Consider the following 22,824-nt stretch of genomic DNA (forward strand, 5'->3'; position numbering starts at 1 on the left):
CATTTTGATAGGAAATTTGAAAACAATTGATATAACAACGTATAGTATGTAAGCATGTAGGATTGCGTTTAACCAATCAAAGAGACCTAGAATAATTTATACATCTACAATCGATATTATCATCATTTAAAAGGTTAGTTATATTTGTATCTATATTTCCTTAACAGCGAAATTCACTATGTATGCATATACCATAATTTGTTATTGTTTTGGAGAATTGAACTGTTTGTGTTCACGCAATTTAATTTGATCTGATATTATTTATAATTTTGTAGAGGAATACTACCAATATGGAATTGTATACAACTGAAGTTCGATTCTTATGTTTGACAGCAGGCATGTTCCTATTTGTAGTTGGAATGTCAGGAAATGTATTAATAATATGGACATTTCTTCGTATAAAACGTCTAAGAATTGTGCAAAACGCTTTCGTGGTCTTGCTTGCTATAACTGATTTGCATATTATTGGACTTTTATTACCATTTACCATGTATATTCTTATCACGAATTCAGCACCAGCGCTTCCTGCTGTATGCACAGTGTTTGGAGTTCTTTCTCATATGCTGTTCACCCTCTGTTTACAGTTCATTATGTGTATTGCGATTTCCCGTTATGTGAAAATCTGTCATTTAAACAAATTCGATTCTTTGTTTTCTCGTCGTAATGTCGTTTTTCTAGCTTTGTTTTGTGGTTCGTCTTCGTGATTCCTATCTTTTGGATCGACAACTTTATAATTTTCGACGCAGGATTACAAATGTGTAACTTTAACAGATTCTTGAACAAAACGTATACTATTATATACATTATTTTCTGTTTAATCACACCCGTTTCTGTAACTAGTACATGTTATCTGAAATTGTACTTGTACATTCGAAAAACTAAATATAAGCTTTATAAAAGTTGGAACAATGGTCTAGCTCGGCAGAGAATCATACACGAACTTACAGTAACAAGATCGCAATTTGCTGTATTTGTAGCGTATTTGGTACTGTATATGCCATTCGGTGTCTCCACTATTATTGGTACAGATACAAACACATATGTGTCATGGTTGAATGCATTAGCATTTTACTTTGGATTAGCAAACAGCTGCATCAACAGCATTTTGTATGGTCTGATGAACAACAATATCAGAAATGCTTACTCAGAAGTTGTTCCATGTTTAATTAAGAAAAGGCAAGGTCGCATTCATCCAAGGACCTCCTTGATACTTCTGGAGATAAACACCAATAACTCCAACGTGTAATCCAAACAAATCAACTCATAAGATGTCCATCACATTGATTAAGAAAAGACAAGGTCGCATCCAGCCAAGGACTTCTTTGATACTCCTAGAGATAAACACCAGCAATTCCAATGTTTAAATCAAATATGTTAACTCGTGCGATATCTATCACATTGATAAAGAAAAGACAAGGTCGCGTTCATCCAAGGACCTCTTTCACACTCCTAGAGATAAACACCAGTAATTCCAACGTTTAATAGTTTATTAAGATCCAGATATATCAATTAGTTAGATGTCTATCACATTGAGAAAAAACCCCGAGTGGTATGGAAAACTTAATAACCATGTTATAAAAGGTACAATAAAAATTAATGTTTAGTTATCTACTATTAGTATGTATTTGATACAATTGGCCGTTTCAGAATCTAAAGAACTATGGGTAATTTTATTGTTCGTACCCCAAAATGAAAATAACGTCACGTCATTGGTTGAATTTCAAATGTTTAGGACGTTTTAACCAATCAAGACGCTTTGGTGTACGCTTTTGAAAATATTACCCAGAATGCATTAGATTCTGAAACGGTGAATTGAAACATGTCATCATCATTATTAAAAGTAAATTTCAATCTTTAATTTAAATTTGTTATCATTTTAAAATCTAATGCGTTATGGGTAATAGTGTTGACGATGAATACGGATACCACCTCAGATTATAGACCATAATTATTCGCATAAAATTACATAATATTGACAACAATGTGTGAAAAAAAACCGAACAGACATAACGGTATACAAAACAGACTCGAATGTTTAACATGTTTAAGTTTTTGGTAAGATGGAGCATATAGACTTTTCTCCTGAAACTTAGCATGCTTCTGTAATTTTTGTACACACATTTTGACCGTTAGTTTTCTCGTTATGATTGTTGTTCATTCTTTTTATGTTGGTGTCTTTTATAATAACTTGATATCTGATATGAGTTTGGTCATTATTGAAACATTTACAAATAACTACGTCATTTTGAGTATGATGAATAGACTTTGTGAGCATATTTCGTTTCCTTATTTCATACAAAACATACGAAATGTTTCTCGAAAAGATAAAGTGAAGGGTCAAATTCTAATTTGGAGCTTCGGTTGCCGAAGTGGTAGAAGTAGTTTAACTATTGTATCACTAGCCTATCAACACTGCGATCGTGATTTCGAATCCCACCCATGGTGTTGTTGAACATGTCCTCCAGGTTGTCTACATGACCTTCTCATTGATCAACTCAAAGTTTTTCTATGAAGTCGGGTAACAAATCTAAAAGAATACAATGTCTGAAAAATCTGGTTTGAATATCCGAATTTTAGAGTTTTCCTTTCCAGGGGATAATATTATTGGTGTTTTATTCTGATACATTCTTTTATTTCTTTTTATTTCAAATTATATCGAAATATCATTCGGAGTATTGAATGAAAATGATAAAATCTGAAAGGGTACACTAGACCTATTATAACAAACTTTATCAAAATTTATGCGAACTACTAACTTGACGAATAGAAATTAACTTAAATAACTTTCATCAAATTTTGTCAAAACTTTCACTTTGATACTTTCACACACTTTATCGAATTGGATTCTGAATAGCAGTTTACAACAGGTGCCATATCTGGAGCAGGATCTGCTTATCCTTCTTCACCCCTAGTTTTTGGTGGGGTTCGTGTTGCTTATTATTTGTTTTCTATGTTGTGTCATGTGTTCTATTGTTTGTCTGTTTGTCTTCTTTTTATTTTTAGCCAGGCGTTGTCAGTTTATTTTCGATTTATGAGTTTGACTGTATCTGCCTCTGGTGTCTTTCGTCCCTCTTTTACAATTCAGTTATGTTGTTTCTGAATAGCTTAACATTTCCATAACAATAGGACGTGATTAAAACGTTCAGCTGGTTATTTACAGAGCTATCTTCCTGTAGTGTTATGTACATCCTCAAAAAGCTATTGTCTTGCTCTGAAATTTACAAAAACAGTAAAGGAAAACAATTCTTCAAAATTAATTTGAGTTTTATTTATAAACTAATAGGTGAAAATAACTGGACACATTCAGAACCGAAATGCTAGTTTTGATGTTACTTTAATTGGTGTCAATTTAAACAATTCGTCTATCAAGAAAAAAGTAAAATCACCAAAAAATTAATTGAACCCCGAGGAAAATTCAAAAAGGAAAGCCTCTAATCAAATGGCAAAACCAAAAGCTCAAACACATCTTGAATTGGTCAATATTATTAGTAACGTAGTGTGCTGGTGATCTAATATGATATATATTGGGTACGTAAATTCATAATGGGGTGAGAGTGTGCATTGCATAGGTCACTAGCTCACGTTGTAATGAATTTATCTTTAGTTACTGAATATCTTTACATGTGGTATTTCGGCTAGTGGTCTATCAAAAAGAAAAACAACCAAAATTACTGAACTTAAAGAAAAATTAAAAAGGCAAGTCCCTAAGCAAATGGCAAAATCAAAAGCCCAAACACATCAAACGATATGTCATATTCTTAATTCAGTACAGGCATTTTCTTATATATATAGAAAATTGTCGGACTAAATCTGGTTTTAAAGCTAGCTAAACCTCTCACTTTTATGACAGTCGTATCAAATTTTGTTTTATTGACAACGATATCGATGTGAACAAAACAAATAATGATAGGTGAACGATGTGAAATACACAGCAGTCAACATTGTTTTATAATCTTAATCTCTATAAAATTGCTTTTAACAAATCTTATTCTTAAAAATGTATAGAAGTGAAGGTAAATTTGATGTATTTTAATATGATTCTATATCGAATCGGGTTTTGATTCCTCCACATTGAATTACGGTTATCACACTCATATCAAATTATTCAAGAAGGTTGTAGGTGTTTTATGCATGGTTATAAAATGCTTTTTGGTAACTAATTAGGACGTTTGTGTACTAGACGTATGCTTCGCGTTTGAATTCTATATAAGGCGACATTAAAAACATAATTATATTGACATATTTTCAAATTAACTACTATGCCGTGTAATTTGAAATCAGCGTGCAAGTGGAAATTGTAACCCATTAATAATTCTCTAGACAAACCTGTTATCATCGCTTGTTAATGACAGCGAACTAAAAACATATCTGAGTTCACATTTCTATTTTCAAACTACAATGTACTTTGTTGTTCAGAACTAATCATAACGTATATATATGAATATATAGCTGAAAAAAAAACTATAGTCTTTTGAAAGCTTTATCGACCGAACAATATAAGTGCAGTCTATACAGCGTGATGGTTCTTATATATGTGTGTGAACATCAATTTAGCCGGATGTGAAATGTCTGTGTGTTTACAAACAAAGCAAGATAGTTGTATGTTTTTTCCCCTAGAATTCGAACCACATACATGTGTTATCTACCTTGAGGTTTTTTTAAAAAGTTTTTAAATCGTTCGTAAAAAAATTATTTTTGATAACTGATATCAATATAGTATAGTAAAGCTCAAGGTTTGTAAACTAAGTTTACTACTCTTATTATTCAATACACACCACTTTCACAATGGTTTAGATATATCGTGAATTGTTTAATGTTTTAAGGAGGTTCGCTATTCAATTTCAAAATAACGAGCTTTTCATAACACTAGTATATATTGATAGGGGATTAATAAAGGAACAATAAAAGCAACAAAAAAATGTATAGGTCAACGTGCTTGTTTTCGAGATATTAGCAATTGAAATCATGGCAGGAAAATGTTCTCTCTTGATTTTTCATAGATTTATCATTGAGCAGTTTAAGTTCTAAAAAACTGTTAAAAAATAACCAAGATTGCATAAGACATTTGAAGATGGTTTATAATTATACAAGTAAAAAAATCATAAAAAGAAAAATGGTGGTCAATGGGCAAATTGTTTTTAAGCATTCAAATGGATAAAACCAGAGGAATCCGAAAATCTGACAGAAATCTTATAACATGACAAGCGAACATCCTTAAAGCTTTTTCATTGGAAATAAAAGAGGGACGAAAGATACAAAAGGGACAGTCAAAATCATAAATCAAAAATAAACTGACAACAAATAAATGTTCCATCAATTTTCAAAACTATGGGTGCAAAAATGTCCAATGTAAAACAAAAATCACATATCTGCAGGCGTTCAACCCTTCAAACAACCTCAGACAGTTGTGTAAAAGCACAACATAAGAGCAAACAGTTAACCAGTTTAAAAGATCGATAGAAAGTACAAAAACAACTAAAAAAAGCCACAGAGTACCGATCTTTACCTCTAGTTGAAAGCCACAAATAATAAAAAGTCATATATCTAAGAAAGAAAAACCAGTCAAAAGATATCCAACTTCAAATGGATTTATACCATGCATACAAAATGTTTCTAGAATTTCCCTCTTCCGAAGTACTTAACCCTTTCTTAAAGGAATGGTGTTTGTAAGGAAAATGATTGAAAATAATACTTGATAAGAATGTTCGCTTCTCAGTTTTAGAATAATTAACTTTTCAAAACACTAGTTTATATTGATAGGGGATAAATAAAGGAATCTAAAGAGCCAAAAAATATATAGGTCACCGTGCTTGTTTTCGAGCTATTAACCATTGCAATATTCTCTCCTGACTTTTCATAACTTTATCATTGACAAGTTGAAGTTCTCAAAAACTGTTAAAAAGTAATTAAAATTGACTTTTACAGATGGCTTATCATCATTATACATGTAAAAGGTTTAAAAAAGAAAAATGTGGGTCACCGGGCAAATTTTTTCAAGGCACTGAAATGGATAAAACCAGAGGATTCCGAAAATCTGACAAAAAATCAAAAACTTGACAAGCCAGCTTCCTTAAGTTAGTATGTCGGGGTGTTTTTCTGGATTAACTTCAAGGACGCTCAAAACCAGAAAACTGAACATTTTCAAAATATCTTTTAATTCCAGCGTCACTGATAAGTCTTTTTTAGACGAAACGCGCGTCTTGTTTAAATATAAAATGTTAATCCTATTTTCTATGATGAGTTTATTTAGTAAGACAGGCATGTATAAACACGTAGAAACGACACAAGGGACGTTTAAAGAGCAAACATTTTGATTTAACTAAAAGTCCATTAAGTTGATGCTGACGCAGCATATACAGGTCTTTATTGTTGCTGGTTTTATAATTTCTTTTGTTTTAATGTCCCACCTACGATAGTAGAGGGTAATTATGTTTTCTGGTCTGTGTGTCCGTCCGTCCGTCCGTTCGTTCGTTCGTTATTCCGTTCGTGCGTTCGTTCGTCTGTCCCGCTTCAGGTTAAAGTTTTTGGTATAGGTAGTTTTTGATAGAACTGCAGTCCAATCAACTTGAAACTTAGTATACATGTTCCTTATGATATGATCTTTCTAATTTAAATGCCAATTAGAATTTTGACCCCTATTTCATGGTCCACTGCATTTAGAAGTTCAAAGTGCAACTTTCAGGTTAAAGTTTTTGGACAAGGTAGTTTTTGATGAAATTAAAGTCCAATCAACTTGAAACTTAGTACACATGTTCCCTATAGTATGATCTTTCTAATTTTAATGCCAAATTATATTTATTTACCAATGTTACGCTCCATTGAACATGGAAAATGAAAGTGCAAGTGGGGCATCCGTGTATTTAGGACACATTCTTGATTTAAATATTATGGAATCAATGTTTGATTCCACTTTCTATCAAATACGTTACTTACAGCAAAATAACAAAACTGAAAACACGATCTGCAGAGCGCAAATTTCTTTCATAATATAAATCCAAGACTGTATAATAAAAAAAAAAAAATTCTATGCTTGAACATCAAACAATCATAAACTTTCTAATTTGTTTATGTCCTTAAAGGCCATAGCAACACCACTACATATGTTTTCAAATTAATTATGTCTAAAGTTTCTTACCCAACAATGACATTTTGTTATACAAATGTTATATTTCGGTTAATTTTGAGTTCATTACAATGGAACATAAGGTCTTTCTTAATTAAACGGAATTGAAGTTCTATACAAAGCAAATCAGCTGTGTTTTGTCTGTTGAATTAAATAACCTGTATTATATTTTCTCCAAGGCAACGGTCTTGAACGTCATTATAGATCAACATTATATTTCTACATAGCTGCATACTTACATACATGTACAAATTTTATTAATTACTGTATGATTTCTGTTCTGTTTAACACTAACTCAATCGAATATTGCAATAATTCGAATAAGATATTAATTCCCCTAATAACATTTAGATTTTAAAATAGTTTTGCATGAATCATCATCGAAGAGACATTTATTATTGAAATGTGCTTCTGGTGCATAAAACTCAGTACCGTTAATGTCGTCCAGCGAGATATGCTTACATGTCATCGTTTCTTGTTTTCGACTTGAAGACTGCATTTCTGTGCTGAAACAGTAACTACCATCAACGTATAACTTTTCCATGTATTAGCCAGTTGTTTTAATTATTACATAAAACACAAAACTAACAACATAAACAACACAATCATTTCTGAAGCATCATAAGCCTTGATTTTTTCTCTAAAATTATTATTTTTTCCAGTACGCAAATCCATAGTCTTTTTTTGTGTATTTGAATAATAGAATAATATAACAAAAACAATTTAAATTTCAATTAGACTTTCATCGCCACGAAAAACTATTACAATACTGTTTTTATAGATATTTTACGATAAAATAAAATAGATGTTTGAAGGTTAATAATGGTGTTAAACACGAAAACTTTTGAATTTATTCTTCTAGGTACAAAAGAACGGCGAAGAATACCAGAGAAACATTCAAATTCATAAATCGAAAATTAATTGACAATGCCATAGCTAAGAAAAGAAAATATAAACAGTCAAATAATGGAACACATTATTTAACACTGAAAACTAACGACTTAGCAACAGGAACACCACCAAAAACTAGATCTGATCTCAGATGCACTGGAAGGCTAAGTAGATCCTGCTCCATATATATAGCACACGTCGTGCTGCTCGTGTTATTACAAACCCAGTAAATAGTCTAATTTGGTAGGTCACATTTTTGAAAATGGAACGAGGTTGCAGTTACGACATGAGGAACATATCCGATATCATCTGTGAAATATTTGACAAACAAATTTACATCTGTGCAAGGGAAAACACTACACAAGCCGAGCATCCTATGAAGGAAGTGTAAAGTCTACGGATTGATAGTTTAGTCTTAAATGCATTTTTTTTTATTAGTTGAAGTGGCTTTTAACTAGCTTTCAGATAACTGTCAGTACTCTCAGATGGGTTCATTGTGTCTTCTTTTTTTTGGGATGTAGAAGTACCCGGCCACGTCCACTTGTATTTTGTCCATCTGATGTGTAAATCCGTTTTCGAATGATTTTGATAGTTCGTTATTATGTCGTTTTATTATACCACTGTCCCAGGTTAGGGGGAGGGTTGGGTTCCCGCTAACACGTGTAACCCCTCCACATTATTTATGTTTGCGCCTGTCCCAAGTCAGGAGCCTGTTATTCAGTGGTTGTCGTTTGTTTATGTATTACATATTTGTTTTTCGTTCATTTTTTGTACATAAAAAAGGCCGTTAGTTTCCTCGTTTGAATTGTTTTACCTTGTCTTATCGGGGCCCTTTATAGCTGACTATGCGGTATGGGTTTTGCTCATTGTCGAAGGCCGTACGGTGACCTATAGTTGTTAATGTCTGTGTCATTTTGGTCTCTCGTAGACAGTTGTCTCATTGGCAATCATACCACATCTTCATTTTTATAAGCAAATGTTGAATTTCAAATATCCGTGTTCAAAACTTTCTACTACATTACCATATTTCTTGTGTAGAAATCTAAATATGTGCCTTCATAACAAATGCCCAGCACTTCGAATGCAAATAAAACAGGTATAATATTTAATGTAATACAAGTAACATGGTCAGTTTTTCTTGCTTTTGTTTTTTCTTATCAAAAGAGCATGAAATATTAAATGACATTCGACTATTGAACTAGTGAGGTATCATAAAATCACTTTATGTACTTTAAATGCTTAAGGATATATGCTTCTGACTTTTCAGTCTCGTTCAGTCTCGTTGAAATCTCGTTCTTAAATTATTTCCAAAACATGTGATACAAGTGGAAAATATCAATGAATTTTAAAAATATTATAATCAAACATAACTCTGTGAACAAAATTGTGTATTTACAATGAATGCTTTTTGAGTAATCCAGTTTTCAAATTTTACGACCAATCACGTCAGTATTTTTAGCCAAAATTTTAAGAAAAATGGGTTAGGGATACAAAAAAAGATTTTACAAGAATCATGTACATCCCATACCATTTTGGTCTTTTCAAATTTCTTAGATATGTATTTTTTCAATTATTTATAACAAAAAAGTTGAAATGATATGCATTTTGTTCTTAAAACTGAGAAAAATCACAAAAATACAAAGTTGACAGCATGGTAAATTTTACACAAAAAGCTTCAAAATATGATAAAACTTTCTTATATTAACAACTACCTATAGTTTTTTAAGTAAATTTTATCTAGATTTGTCCACTTCATCTTTATAGAAAGTATGAAAAAAAATTAATTGTGGAACTGCGATTTTTTTCACGATAATAGCCCAAAAATAGGTAAAAATCGATGAAAAATGGGGAAATCATCAAAATTGGGCATTTTCAAAGGGCCGTAGCAAAAAAAGAAGTGCACAACCATATGTTTTTTTCTTCACCAATTATTTTGTTATAGTCTTAAAAACCCCAAAATCTGGTGAAGAAAAAAAGTTTAGTTCTAGAAATTTTTGGCTGCTCAGAGGTGAGAGGTGTACATCCTTAAGGTGCTTCTTATCTAAAGGTAAGAGATACTAGTGAATTTTCTAAGTATTCTCATTCTACATGAATCCGCGTAAAAAAATTATTTTTGATAACTTATATCAATATATTATAGTAAAGTTCAAGGTTTGTAAAATAAGTTTATTCTTTAGTTTTCTATGTTGTGTCATGTGTGCTGTTTTTTTTTTGTTTGTCTATTTCATTTTTAGTCATGGCGTTGTCAGTTTGTTTTAGGTGTATGAGTTTGACTATCCCTTTGGTATCTGTCGTCCCTCTTTTATCTAAGTTTGATTTGAGCGATAGCGTAGCTGTGAGAGAAAACATAACGATGTTTATTCTTATTTTCGTAAAGTAAAAAAAAACAAATTAAACAAAATTGTTAATTACATGTTATAATATTTAAAATGGCATATGACTTAGAATTAACTTTTGTTGAGATAGAGGTATGAAATTCTAGTGAATTCTACATGAATCCGCGTAAAAAAAATATTTTTGATAACTTATATCAATATATTATAGTAAAGTTCAAGGTTTGTAAAATAAGTTTAATACTGTTATTATTCAATACACCACTTTCACAATCGTTTAGATATATCGTGAATTGTTAATGTTTAAGGAGGTTCGCTGTTTAGTTTCAAAATAACGAGCTTTTCATAACACTAGTATATATTGATAGGGGATTAATAAAGGAACCCTAAAAGCAACAAAAAAATGTATAGGTCAATGTGCATGTGCTTGTTTTCAAGATATTAGCAATTGAAATCATGGCAGGAAAATGTTCTCTCTTGATTTTTCATAGCTTTATCATTGAGATGTTTAAGTTCTCAAAAACTATTGAAAAATAACCAAGATTGCAAAAGACTTTTGCAGATGGTTTATAATAATACAAGCAAAAATATCAGAAAAAGAAAAATGGTGGTCAATGGGTAAATTTTTTTAAACCATTCAAATGGATAAAACCAGAGGATTCCGAAAATGTGACAAAAATCTCAAAACATGACAAGCGAACATCCTTTAAGCTTTTTCATTGGAAATAAAAGAGGGACGAAAGATACCAAAGGGACAGTAAAACTCATAAGTCGAAAATAAACTGACAACAAATAAATGTTCCATCAATTTTCAAAACTATGGGTGCAAAAATGTCCAATGTAAAACAAAAATCAAATATCTGCAGGCGTTCATCCCTCCAAATTACCGCAGACAGTTGTGTAAAAGCACAACATAAGAGTAAACAGTCAACCAGTTTAAAAAGATCGATAGAAAGTACAATAACAACCAAAAAAAAAGCCAAAGAGTACCTATCTATACCTCTAGTTGAAAGCCATTTACAAATAATAAAAAGTCATATATCTAAGAAAGAAAAATCAGTCAAAAGACATCCAACTTCAAATGGATTTATACCATGATGATGCATACACAATGTTTCTAGAATTTCCCTCTTCCGAAAGGAATGGTGTTTGTAAAGATAATGATTGAAAATAACACTTGATTAAGGGAGTTCGCTTCTCAGTTTCAGAATAAGTAACTTTTCAAAAAACTAGTTTATATTGATAGGGGATAAATAAAGGAATCTAAAGAGCAAAAAAAATATATAGGTCACCGTGCTCATTTTCGAGCTATTAGCCATTGAAATTTTGCAGGGAAAATATTCTCTCTTGACTTTTTATAGCTTTATCATTGACAAGTTGATGTTCTCAAAAACTGTTAAAAAATAATTAAAATTGACTTTTACAAATGGCTTATCATTATACATGTAAAAGGTTTCCAAAAAGAAAAATGGGGTTGACCGGGCAAATGTTTTCAAGGCACTCAAATGGATAAAACCAGAGGATTCCGAAAATTTTTAATCCTATTTTCTATGGTGAGTTTATTTAGTAAGACAGGCATGTATAAACACGTAGAAACGACACAAGGGACGTTTAAAGAGCAAATATTTTGATTTAACATAAAGGCAATTAAGTTGATGCTGACGCAGCATATACAGGTCATTGTTGTTGCTGGTTTAAATTTTTTCTTTTGTTTTTATGCCCCATCTACGATAGAAGAGGGGCATTATGTTTTCTGGTCTGTGTGTCCGTTCGTTTGTTATTCTGTCCGTGTGTTCGTTCGTCTGACCAGCTTCAGGTTAAAGTTTTTGGTATAGGTAGTTTTTGATGAAACTGCAGTCCAATCAACTTGCAACTTTGTACACATGTTCCCTGTGGTATGATCTTTCTAATTTAATGCCAAATTAGATTTTTTACCAATTTCACGCTCTATTGAACATGGATAATAATAGTGCAAGTGGGGCATCCGTGTACTTAGGACACATTCTTGTTTTCAATATTATGGAATCAATGTTTGATTCCACTTTCTATCAAATAGCCTTACAGCAAAACAACAAAACTAAAAACACCTTTTGCAAAGAACAAATTTCTTTCATATTATCATGATTATAAATCCAAGACTGTATAATGAAAAAATAATGAAATTAATTCTATTCTTGAACATCAAACAATCATATACTTTCTAATTTGTTTATGTAAGTGGGGCATCTGTGTAATTAGGACACATTCTTGTTTTTAATATTATGGAATCAATGTTTGATTCCACTTTCTATCAAATACGTTACTTGCAACAAAACAACAAAACTGAAAACACGTTTTGCAGAGTATAAATTGCTTTCATATTATAAATCTAAGATTGTATAAAAAAAATAATTCTGTGTTTGAACATCAAACAATCATATATTTTCTAATTTGTTTATGTACTTATAGGCCATAGCAACACTACTACATATGTATTCAAATTAATTATGTCTAAAGTTTCTGACCCAAAAATGACATTTTGTTATATTTCGGTTAATTTTGAGTTCATTACAATGGAAAATTAGGTCTTTCTTAATTAAACGGAATTGAAGTTCTATAAAGAGCAAATCAGCTGTGTTTTATCTTTTGAATTAAATGACCTGTATTATATTTTGTTCTACAGTCTTTAACGTCATTATAGATCAACATTATATTTCTACATAGCTGCATTCTTATATACATGTACAAATCTTATTAATTACTGTATGATTTCTGTTCTGTTTAAAACTAACTCAATCGAATATTGCAAAAAATCGAATAAGATGTTAATTTTCCTAATAACATTTAGATTTTCAAATATTTTTGCATGAATCATCACCGAAGAGACATTGATTATCGAAATGTGCTTCTGGTGCATAAAACTTAGTACCGTTAACGTTGTCCATCGAGATATGCTTACATGTCATCGTTTTTTGTTTTCGACTTGAGGACTGCATTTTTGTGCTGAAACAATAACTACCATCAACGTATAACTTTTCCATGTATTAGCCAGTTGTTTTAATTATTACATACAACACAAAACTAATAACATAAACAACATAATCATTTCTAAAGCATCATAATCCTTGATAATATCGCCAACTAACGTGTTTTTTTATTTTTTCTCTAAAACTATTATTTTTTTTCCAGTACGCAAATCCATAGTCTTTTTTGTGTATTTGAATAATAAAATAATATAACAAAAACAATTTAAATTTCAATTAGACTTTCATCGCCACGAAAAACTATTACAATACTGTTTTTATAGATATTCTACGATAAAATACAATAGATGTTATATTGTTACTCTTCGTTCCCTATCGTCCTTCAGGAGATGATAATATTTATAGCATGATTTCTATTAGGAACAAGGTTAAAAAAAAACCAAGTTGTTTCATGTGATTTGAACATATTGTAAAACACTACATTTATGATACTAACAGTCACGATTTTCATATTCTATGAAAAGATGGCGTTAAAAATACCAAAACGAGCCAGAGTACGGTAACACTATTTGTTATTAGTCAATTTAAATGCTTTTACGTAGGCTAAAGGAAATATTACATTATTTCAAAGTAAACATTATATATTATATATGGTAAATCTGAAGAGAAGAATCAGTCTTTAATTATCAAGCCCTATTATCATCATCTTTATTTTCTAAAGAGTCTTCGTGGTGAACGATATATATCAATTTTTCTTTACTAATGAAAAGGAACATTAATTGTATTGCACTAAATTATTGAAAAAAGGGTTTGTGTTGAACATCCTATCAATAAGTTTTGTGTTGCTGATGGTTCAATTGAACATTTATATCATTATCTCAGTGCTTAATCATATGTGCATAATTTGTCTACAATAACGCATGTGCGATAGTTTCTTTTTGTTCGTTTAATGTTTGAAGGTTAATAAAGATTTTAAACACAGATAACTTTTGAATTTAGTCTTCTGGTTACAAATGAGGGGCGAACAATACCAGAGAGACATTTAAATTCATAGATCGAAAATTAATTGACAATGCCATAGCTAAAAAAACAAAATGAAAAATACAAACAGACAAATAATAGAACACAAGACATACCATTGAAAACTAAAGACTTAGCAACAGGAACCCACCCAAAAACTGGATGTGATCTCAGATGCACTGGAAGGCTAAGTAGATCCTGCTCCTTATATGGCACACGTCGTGTAGCTCATATTATTACAAACTCGGTAAATAGTCTAATTTGGTAGGTCACATTCTTGAAAAGGGAACGGGATAGTAGTTACGACATAAGGACATTGTTAATTACATGTCATAATATTTAAAATGGCATATGACTGAGATTTAACTTTTGTTGAGATAATGGTAGGAAATACTAGTGAATTTTCCAAGTATTCTCATTTTACATGCATGTATCCGCTTTCAAATGATAAAATGAATTATGTTTTCTGGTTTGTGCGTCCGTTCGTGCGTCCGTTCGTGCGTCCATTCGTCTTTTCTTCCACCTGTGCCGTTTCATGTTAAAGGTTTTGGTCAAGGTAGTTTTTGATGAAGTTGAAATTCAATCACCTCGAAACTAAGTACACATGTTCCCTATGATAATTATGATCTTTCTTATTTGAGTGCCAAATTAGATTTTTGACCGACAGTCACGGTTCACTGAATATAGAAAATAATAGTGCGAGTGGGGCATCTGTGTACTATGGACACATTCTCGTTTTAAGACAATTTGCCTATCCCAAGTCAGAACCTGTAATTCAGTGGTTGTCGTTTGTTTATGTGTTGCATTTTTATTTTTTGTTCAATTTGTACATACATAAAGCCGTTAATTTTCTCGTTTGAAGGTGTAATACCACCAAATCATGGTACGTCACATCCGGTTGTATACGAAAGTAGGTCGAAAAAAATATTCCCTTGAATTTGACCGTTGTAGGTTATTAATCCTACATTTTATTGCAGTAAAACCATTTCTGTGTCATAAACATATGTCTTGGGTATTTCAAAACACAATTATTTTTTATTTGGGGTATTTCTATAGAAAATTTTGTAATCTTGAGATTACATGGTGACTAAACCTTGTACACAGATACAATAAGGGGAGAAATTTGATTGGTTAACTTCCAATGATGGTTATTTTCTTATATGCAATGAAATGTTAAGTGAAATTTTCTATGGACTGGACAGGATAAAACTTTACTCATGTCAAATATTTCTTTATTTGAAACAAAAGATAAATTCTGCACAATTTTTTGAAAAGTTCAAATTTAACAAAGACTAACAGAGGGAAATCAATGGTGGTATTACACCTGAATTGTTTTACATTGTCATTTCGGGGACTTTTATAGTTAACTATGCGATATGGGCTTTGCTCATTGTTGAAGGCCGTACGATAACCTATAGTTGTTATTTTCTGTGTCATCTTGGTCTCTTGTGGAGAGTTGTCTGATAGGCAATCATACCACATCTTCTTTCTTTTCTTTTTTTTTTGTTGTTGATAAAACTCATTTTTCATGCACATTTTCATCCTGTACTTTTTTAAGAAGAGTATCAAAGCTGTAAAGAGTATACCTGTTGCAAGATGTGTTTTCTGATTGGTTGTGTGTCATTTGTATTTAAATCAATTGTTTCTGTGCTTTGTGTACATCGGGTGAGAAAAACCTTTCCAACTTTTTTTTTCAGTGAGAAAATAATGTTATACACAAATGTTTAACTGCACTATATTCCGCATGTGTCTGTTCAAAGTCAGTGGTTGTGGATGGTAACTCTTTGATGTATTATTTATTTTAGTTTTACGTTTATCTCATTATAATGAAGTGCTCATTAATTAGTTTCTTAATTTGAATTGTTTTATATGTTTGCAGGTACAAAAATGAAGGGACCTTCTATAGCGTTCCAGAGGTACTTGTTTTTGCTCATTTGTGTCTTGTGAGTGTTAGTTTATTTTGCAATTCTATTATCTTCGTATCTATAATTATCCTCTATAAATAGACTTTTATCGTAGAGATATGTCTCGCCTGTTTGTAACTTTGATAATGCAAATGTTGAAATTAAAATAACAATATTTATTCTGATCTGAGCGTCACTGATGAGTCTTATTTAGACGAAACGTGCGTCTTACGTACTACATTATAAGCCTGGTACCTTTGATAACTATTCTAACATGTAAGTTATACACATATTCAAAGTTGATAAACCATGACTGAAAGTACATGGTTGAATATGGTTGGACAATCTCCATAGAAATGAGCTGTGCCAATGTTAATACAACTGAATACCAAATACCATTGACTTATAATAATTAGTCCCCTTAAAACAAAAATGAACACAAACTTTTACTTGTAAACTATGTTTAATCAACAATAAAAATGAAATTATAGTAAAATATGAATTCGCTTTTAACAGCCAGTTCAGTGCAACTTTGTCAAAATAAGCTAATTAACATCGATATAGAATTACTTACTAGGAAGTGAATAGTTCGACCTCATTGAATCTGTATGCATGTAAACTTCAATTTAATCACTTAGCTACAGATGGGTTATGCAGAAGTAAGACATGTTCAGTTATCAAAAGGAAAAGAATGTCAACATTGAAAGTGAAACAAGGGTAAACTATTCGATGAACTTATTCGATCCTTAATAACCCATTCTTGTATAGGTTAAAACAATGATTGATGTATATTTTTACATATAAATGAATTAAAAATTTAAAAGACCTAGACAATTCAATTGCACGAGTTCGCGAACTATTTATATCTACATGTATGTTTATATCGGGCAATATAGCCGTTGGCAGTTCATCTCCATAGTTAATAAGATGGCGTCTAGACTAAAACATACAAGAAATGCTGACACATATAATCGGGCTTTAATATATACGTTTGAGTATGTTATAAATCGAATATGCTAATTTGAGTCAAATGAATTTGACAGCTAATGCCCATTTAATATACATTTTGTTTTTAAATTATGATTTCATTCATTCATTTATTTTGCTTTAAACATGTATAATTTCATCTAAGTTGAATTTCCGGTTCTTTTTCCATATAAACATACAGTTTCAATTTAAATTTCAAAGTTGCAAAATAGTGATGGCCTATTCATCAATAGTGATCCGTTTGAATATATTTCAACAAGATTTGAAAAAAACCTACTGGATTTAGTTCCAGTCGTTCAGATTATAATCAGATTTTTTTTATAAAACAACAGAGAAAAACACACGAAAGACATGCAATAAGCTTATCAGTTCTCAATAATTCTCTAGAAAATTTAACAGATAAAAGCTATTACAAACATCAATCTTTTGAGCCTCTAGACTGTTCAATGAATAAATGTTTTTTTATGGAATAGAGTGGGCTACCTTATATCGGTGAAACTCGACAAACATTGCGTAATATGATAAAAGAACAATGAACTTATAAGAAACCATTTTAATTAACCGGATCCTTTATTATTCACGAAAGTAAGAATCATGGAGCAAACATTCATAAACACACATGTACTAATAGCCGTATACTTAGTACCCCTTTCTAAACCCATATACATAATTTCTAGATAATGATAATGATTAAGATAAGGATAAGGATCAGGATAATGATAACTTCAAAGAGGTAGAAAGTTCAGATTGCAGGCATCTAAATGTAATTAGTTAATTCAACACCAGTTTACGACCTAAGCGAAGTCAAGGTACGAAAAATACTACAGTCCTATTGTAAAAGTATTTCAAATCTTGGTCCCTTTCTTTTTAGCATCTTTATCATCCACTTGGGTAATTTTACATTCGTTTCATTCTATTGTCACTCACTGTAAACTTTTAAAATTGTTTAAGAGATAATTCCCTTAAAAGATAAATAGATATATGTTTCGAAATACAGACTTGTAATGTTTACTTTCCGTCGATTTCAAACAAAGCGGTAAGAACGATTGCACGTTGAAAATAGAAAAATGCCTTCAATGTTCGTTTTCTAATATAGGAATCAATGCTATCAACACCAGGGACTTTCTTATTCATAAAATAAGAGACATATTAAACAACTCCGCTTTTTAAAAAAAATAATCCGTCGGTCCCTATTGTTTCGTAAAGCTACACGGCAGGATTTGCACTGAAATTGTTTAACTATTAACAAGCATTGCGGTTTGTACTATAAACGACATAAACTTCATTTACAAATTCACACCATAGTGTTTTCGTCATGACTCAGAAAAGGTATAAACATTACATTTCAGTGAATTATACATTTGCTGCTATTTGAAAAATCTAAAAGCGCATTTTTTTTAGAATGTTTAAATTTCACATATGAACTTTTTTGTCTGGTTGCAATATTCATCATACAGGAATCCTTTTTTGTTAATACCTCCGTCACTGAAAAGTGTTCCACAATTTGCCGGAAAAGTCGGAAAACCATTGTCAATGTTGTTTGGTTGACTTGGTGACTTAAATTTGAAGTAGTTCATTGAATTTGGTGTGATCCATTTCCACATCCCTTCAGTTTCCAAATCGGAGGCACCGACATAAAACTGGTATTCTTTGTCGTCATCTGAAATAATACTTGCTTTTTTATTGGCCTTGCCTATATAGTCTTTACTAAATTCTTCGTTTTAGAATCTAATGCATTCTGGGTAATATATTTAAAAATGTACACCAAAGCGTCGTGATTTTTTTTATCAATGTCATACACTATTGAAATTCAATAAATGACAAAGGACTTTTATGATATGTTTGTGAGTGACTAGATCCAGTTAATACACCAAAAGATTCCTTTAAAAAGGCCTTTAATCCTTAAAATTCTTTAAAATTGGAAATAGGGAATATATTTTTCCACACTCGTTACCACTATCACGCGTAAATTGTATATTTATGTCATTGGATAGGCCTGGCGCATGAATATATTTGTTGTTTAACACAAAAAAATGTACTCAATGAAATTTGATATCTGATAAAAAATAAACTGCAAAAACTCTTATTATCATTCAAGCGAATGTTTTTGTGTGTATTATTCAAACGATTAACGTGCAGTGAAAATATTTTTTTAAATGTCGGTGTCATTATTGACGCCATCTTGTTTAAATTGGTGACGAAAAGAAATACGGTCTACGTCGTCTATCGAAAAATAAACAACGACAATAACAACTCGACTAATCATATCAACGTATTCCCTAATATGCAAATAATATAAGAATTATCTTAAATTAGTTTTTCGTTGACTGTTTTGTTCTCGTGTGAATTGTTTTACTTTAAATTTAAAACACTAATACACGATGGTCTTGAAGTATAGATTTGGCGTACTGACGTTGTTTATCATCTTAATAACGTGTTACATTATTCTTTTATTTGTCTTTATTAATATTACTTTTACTGTTAAGTCTGTTTTTTGAGATATCCTTTTGACGTAACTCTGTGCTTATGTATCCCATCATACTTTGAACGACAAAATTATTTTATGATGTGACTCTGTACCTATGTATCTTGTCATACTTTGAATGACAGAATTATTTTATTTATTAATATTACTTTTACCGTCAACCCAACCCTTTTTTGTGATATACATTTGACGTGACTCTGTACTTATGTATCCCGTCATACTTTGAACCACACTATTATTTTATTTATTATTATTACTTTAACTGTCAAGTTTTTGTTATATCTATTTTGCGTGACTGTATTTATGCATCACGTCATACCTTGAACGGCAAAATTATTTCATGTCTACCTGTGCGAATTTCAAACGCGCAATTTTACACCAGTACTCAAAACCCTCCTTCCTTGATGGGTGCATTTTACATAGACAAATAAAATCGTATAATATAATCAAAATGAGGATGTTAATTTGATGTATGCCTTTTTGTGCTTCTTCGTTACATTTGTTGTTTTTATAGTGATTAAGATGAAAACACAATGTTGACTGCTGTACCCCTGTTTTTGACATTTTTACCTATTGTGTCTGTTTGTTTTGTTCACACATCGGTGACAATATAATGGAATTTGATGCGACTTTCATACAGGTGAGAGGTTTATCTAGCTATAAAACCAGGTTCAATCCACCATTTTCTACATTTGAAAATGCCTGTACCAAGTCAGGAATATGACAGTTCGAATTCTTGTCCATTCGTTTTTGATGCGTTATTTGATTTTGCCATGTGATTTATACTTTCCGAATTGATTTTCCTCTGAGTTCAGTATTTTTGTGATTTTACTTTTTTTTATAGTTGCGGGGTCAGTGATTGCGTACTTTCTGTGCTGTATGGATTTTGGCGTTGTTGGAGGCTGTAGGATAACATATCATTTATTTATTAACTTGACGATCATTTGCTCTTTGGTGTAGAGTATTCTCATTGACAAAGATACCACATCTTTTTTCGTAAATAAGATGTTAATTGTGAAATATAAACAAAATTTTCAATTTTGAACTAAAATCAATAAATAATATTAGGTCTAGAATATGTCAAATTGATAGTGTATAGCTCATGAAAGAAGTTTCACAATTATAACTTAAATCAAGTTTATAGTGTAATATCAACAGCTTACATTTGAAGTAATTAAGTTCAGTAACAAATGAACTCACACCGGTACTTTTTATCAAATTTATCTTAAATAATCAAATATTATTTTGCGATTTCATATTGAGAAAAAATTTGTTAACGAAATACGATTGACCAATAAGTATTTTACTACTGAAAATTTTGAGGTTGAGGTTCAAAACGTCTGTTGTCGACTTTATTTAAAGTCCGTCATGTGTGTCAATTTCAAGACGTAAGCAATGTATATTCCCACTACAACTTTTAGTGCCTGTCACTAATCAGAAATCACAGGATGTTGAGTCAGTGTACCCTATTTATCTTTATTAGCCCATAGGAAATTGTGTACATCTGGCGTTTGGACGAACAGTAATTTAAAAAAACATCATTAGAAAAGGATATTTAAAATTTTCGAATTGCATGAAATAAAATATTTTTAGAACAAAATGTCATTTTAAAAACACAAATTTTAACATTGTTGTTAAATTACACCACATCATTATAAGCGAGCGCATCGTTAAGAGTTTTTGTTATTTTGTTTTATTTACTGATTTCTATATTTGTTCAAGTTTGTTGTGTACTTATGACAAATTGACATTATCAGTGAATGTCTAAGAAACATTAAAAAACGTCAATGATAAATTAAATTGTTTTTACCTTTCCTTTCTCTTTTTCATTAGTTTCATAAGTTTTAATTTTGCCTTCTTCTTAAAATTTATATAAAATCTCGTTTTGAATAGTTATTTCATTGGCACTAATGCCACATCTCCATATTTTCGCCTTTCTCTAATAAAAATAGAAATTATTGAAACGCAGCTTTGGGATGCATTTTCGTAGAGACCATTCACCTTTTGTAATAGTTAATTCCTTTGCGTAGTTTTTAAAAATGTCTTCCTTTATTAACAGTGACTCATACATTAATCATACATTAGACCTGTTGGTTTTCCCGTTTGAATGGTTTTACACTTGTAATTTTGTGGCCCTTTATAGCTTGTTGTTCGGTGTGAGTCAAGGCTCCGTGTTGAATGCAGTACCTTGACCTATAATGGTTTACTTTAATAAATTTTTATTTGGATGGAAAGTTTTGTCATTGGCACTCATACCACATATTTCTCTACCTATTAAACTATAACATTTTGTATTTAACAGAAGGCTGTCTCATTGTCAAAATTCCTACTTATATTTTGTCGGATATATTTACATTCTAATTGACAGTGGATGCTTCACTACGAATAATTACAACAATATAATGACATCAAAGCAAGCATGATCTAAACGTTCACAACCATAAACCAAGAAAAAAAGTTACGGCAAAATAACATTGATTCACGACCTATATATATGCAACTTCGTTGTGTTCTGAAATGTTAAATCATTAACGGATACACGAGTTCCAGATCTCAGTACGTATATAAATGGTTAACTTACATTTATAGATGAAATCGAGACAACTATTATGCTTAGTTTCAGAGTCTAAAACTATTAAATGTCCTCCTTTGTCCTCACAGTATCGTTGGGCTTCATACCATGCCAGTTTAATCTCACTTATCATTAAGCATAAATCATTGAACACCATGAAGTCAGTTTCTGCACAAGCTAAATAATAAAGAACAAACAATCATTAACTGTATATCTGTCGAGAATTTCCATTTCATTAAAATGGTGAAGACAAAAACAAACTCGAATTAAACATATATAAAACAAATATTTTCATGGTTCCATTAATTTGTTTTCTTATAACTTAAATAGTGTGTGTTTTATATAAATGAGCAAACAAAATGGCGAACACATTTTATAGCGTACGAACACATTTTATGACGTACAAACACTTTTCAGGATCCATTTTTGACGTCCATATAAAGTCAATGTTGGCGAGTTGACTACAATATGTCATGTTTATTGAATAGTTTGGCTTTTTCGTGGCAAGTTCGTTTAGTTGTATGATAGGACAATGCCCACTAACCT

The sequence above is a fragment of the Mytilus edulis genome, chromosome 13 (genome assembly GCF_963676685.1).
Source record: "Mytilus edulis chromosome 13, xbMytEdul2.2, whole genome shotgun sequence".
Taxonomy (NCBI): domain Eukaryota; kingdom Metazoa; phylum Mollusca; class Bivalvia; order Mytilida; family Mytilidae; genus Mytilus; species Mytilus edulis.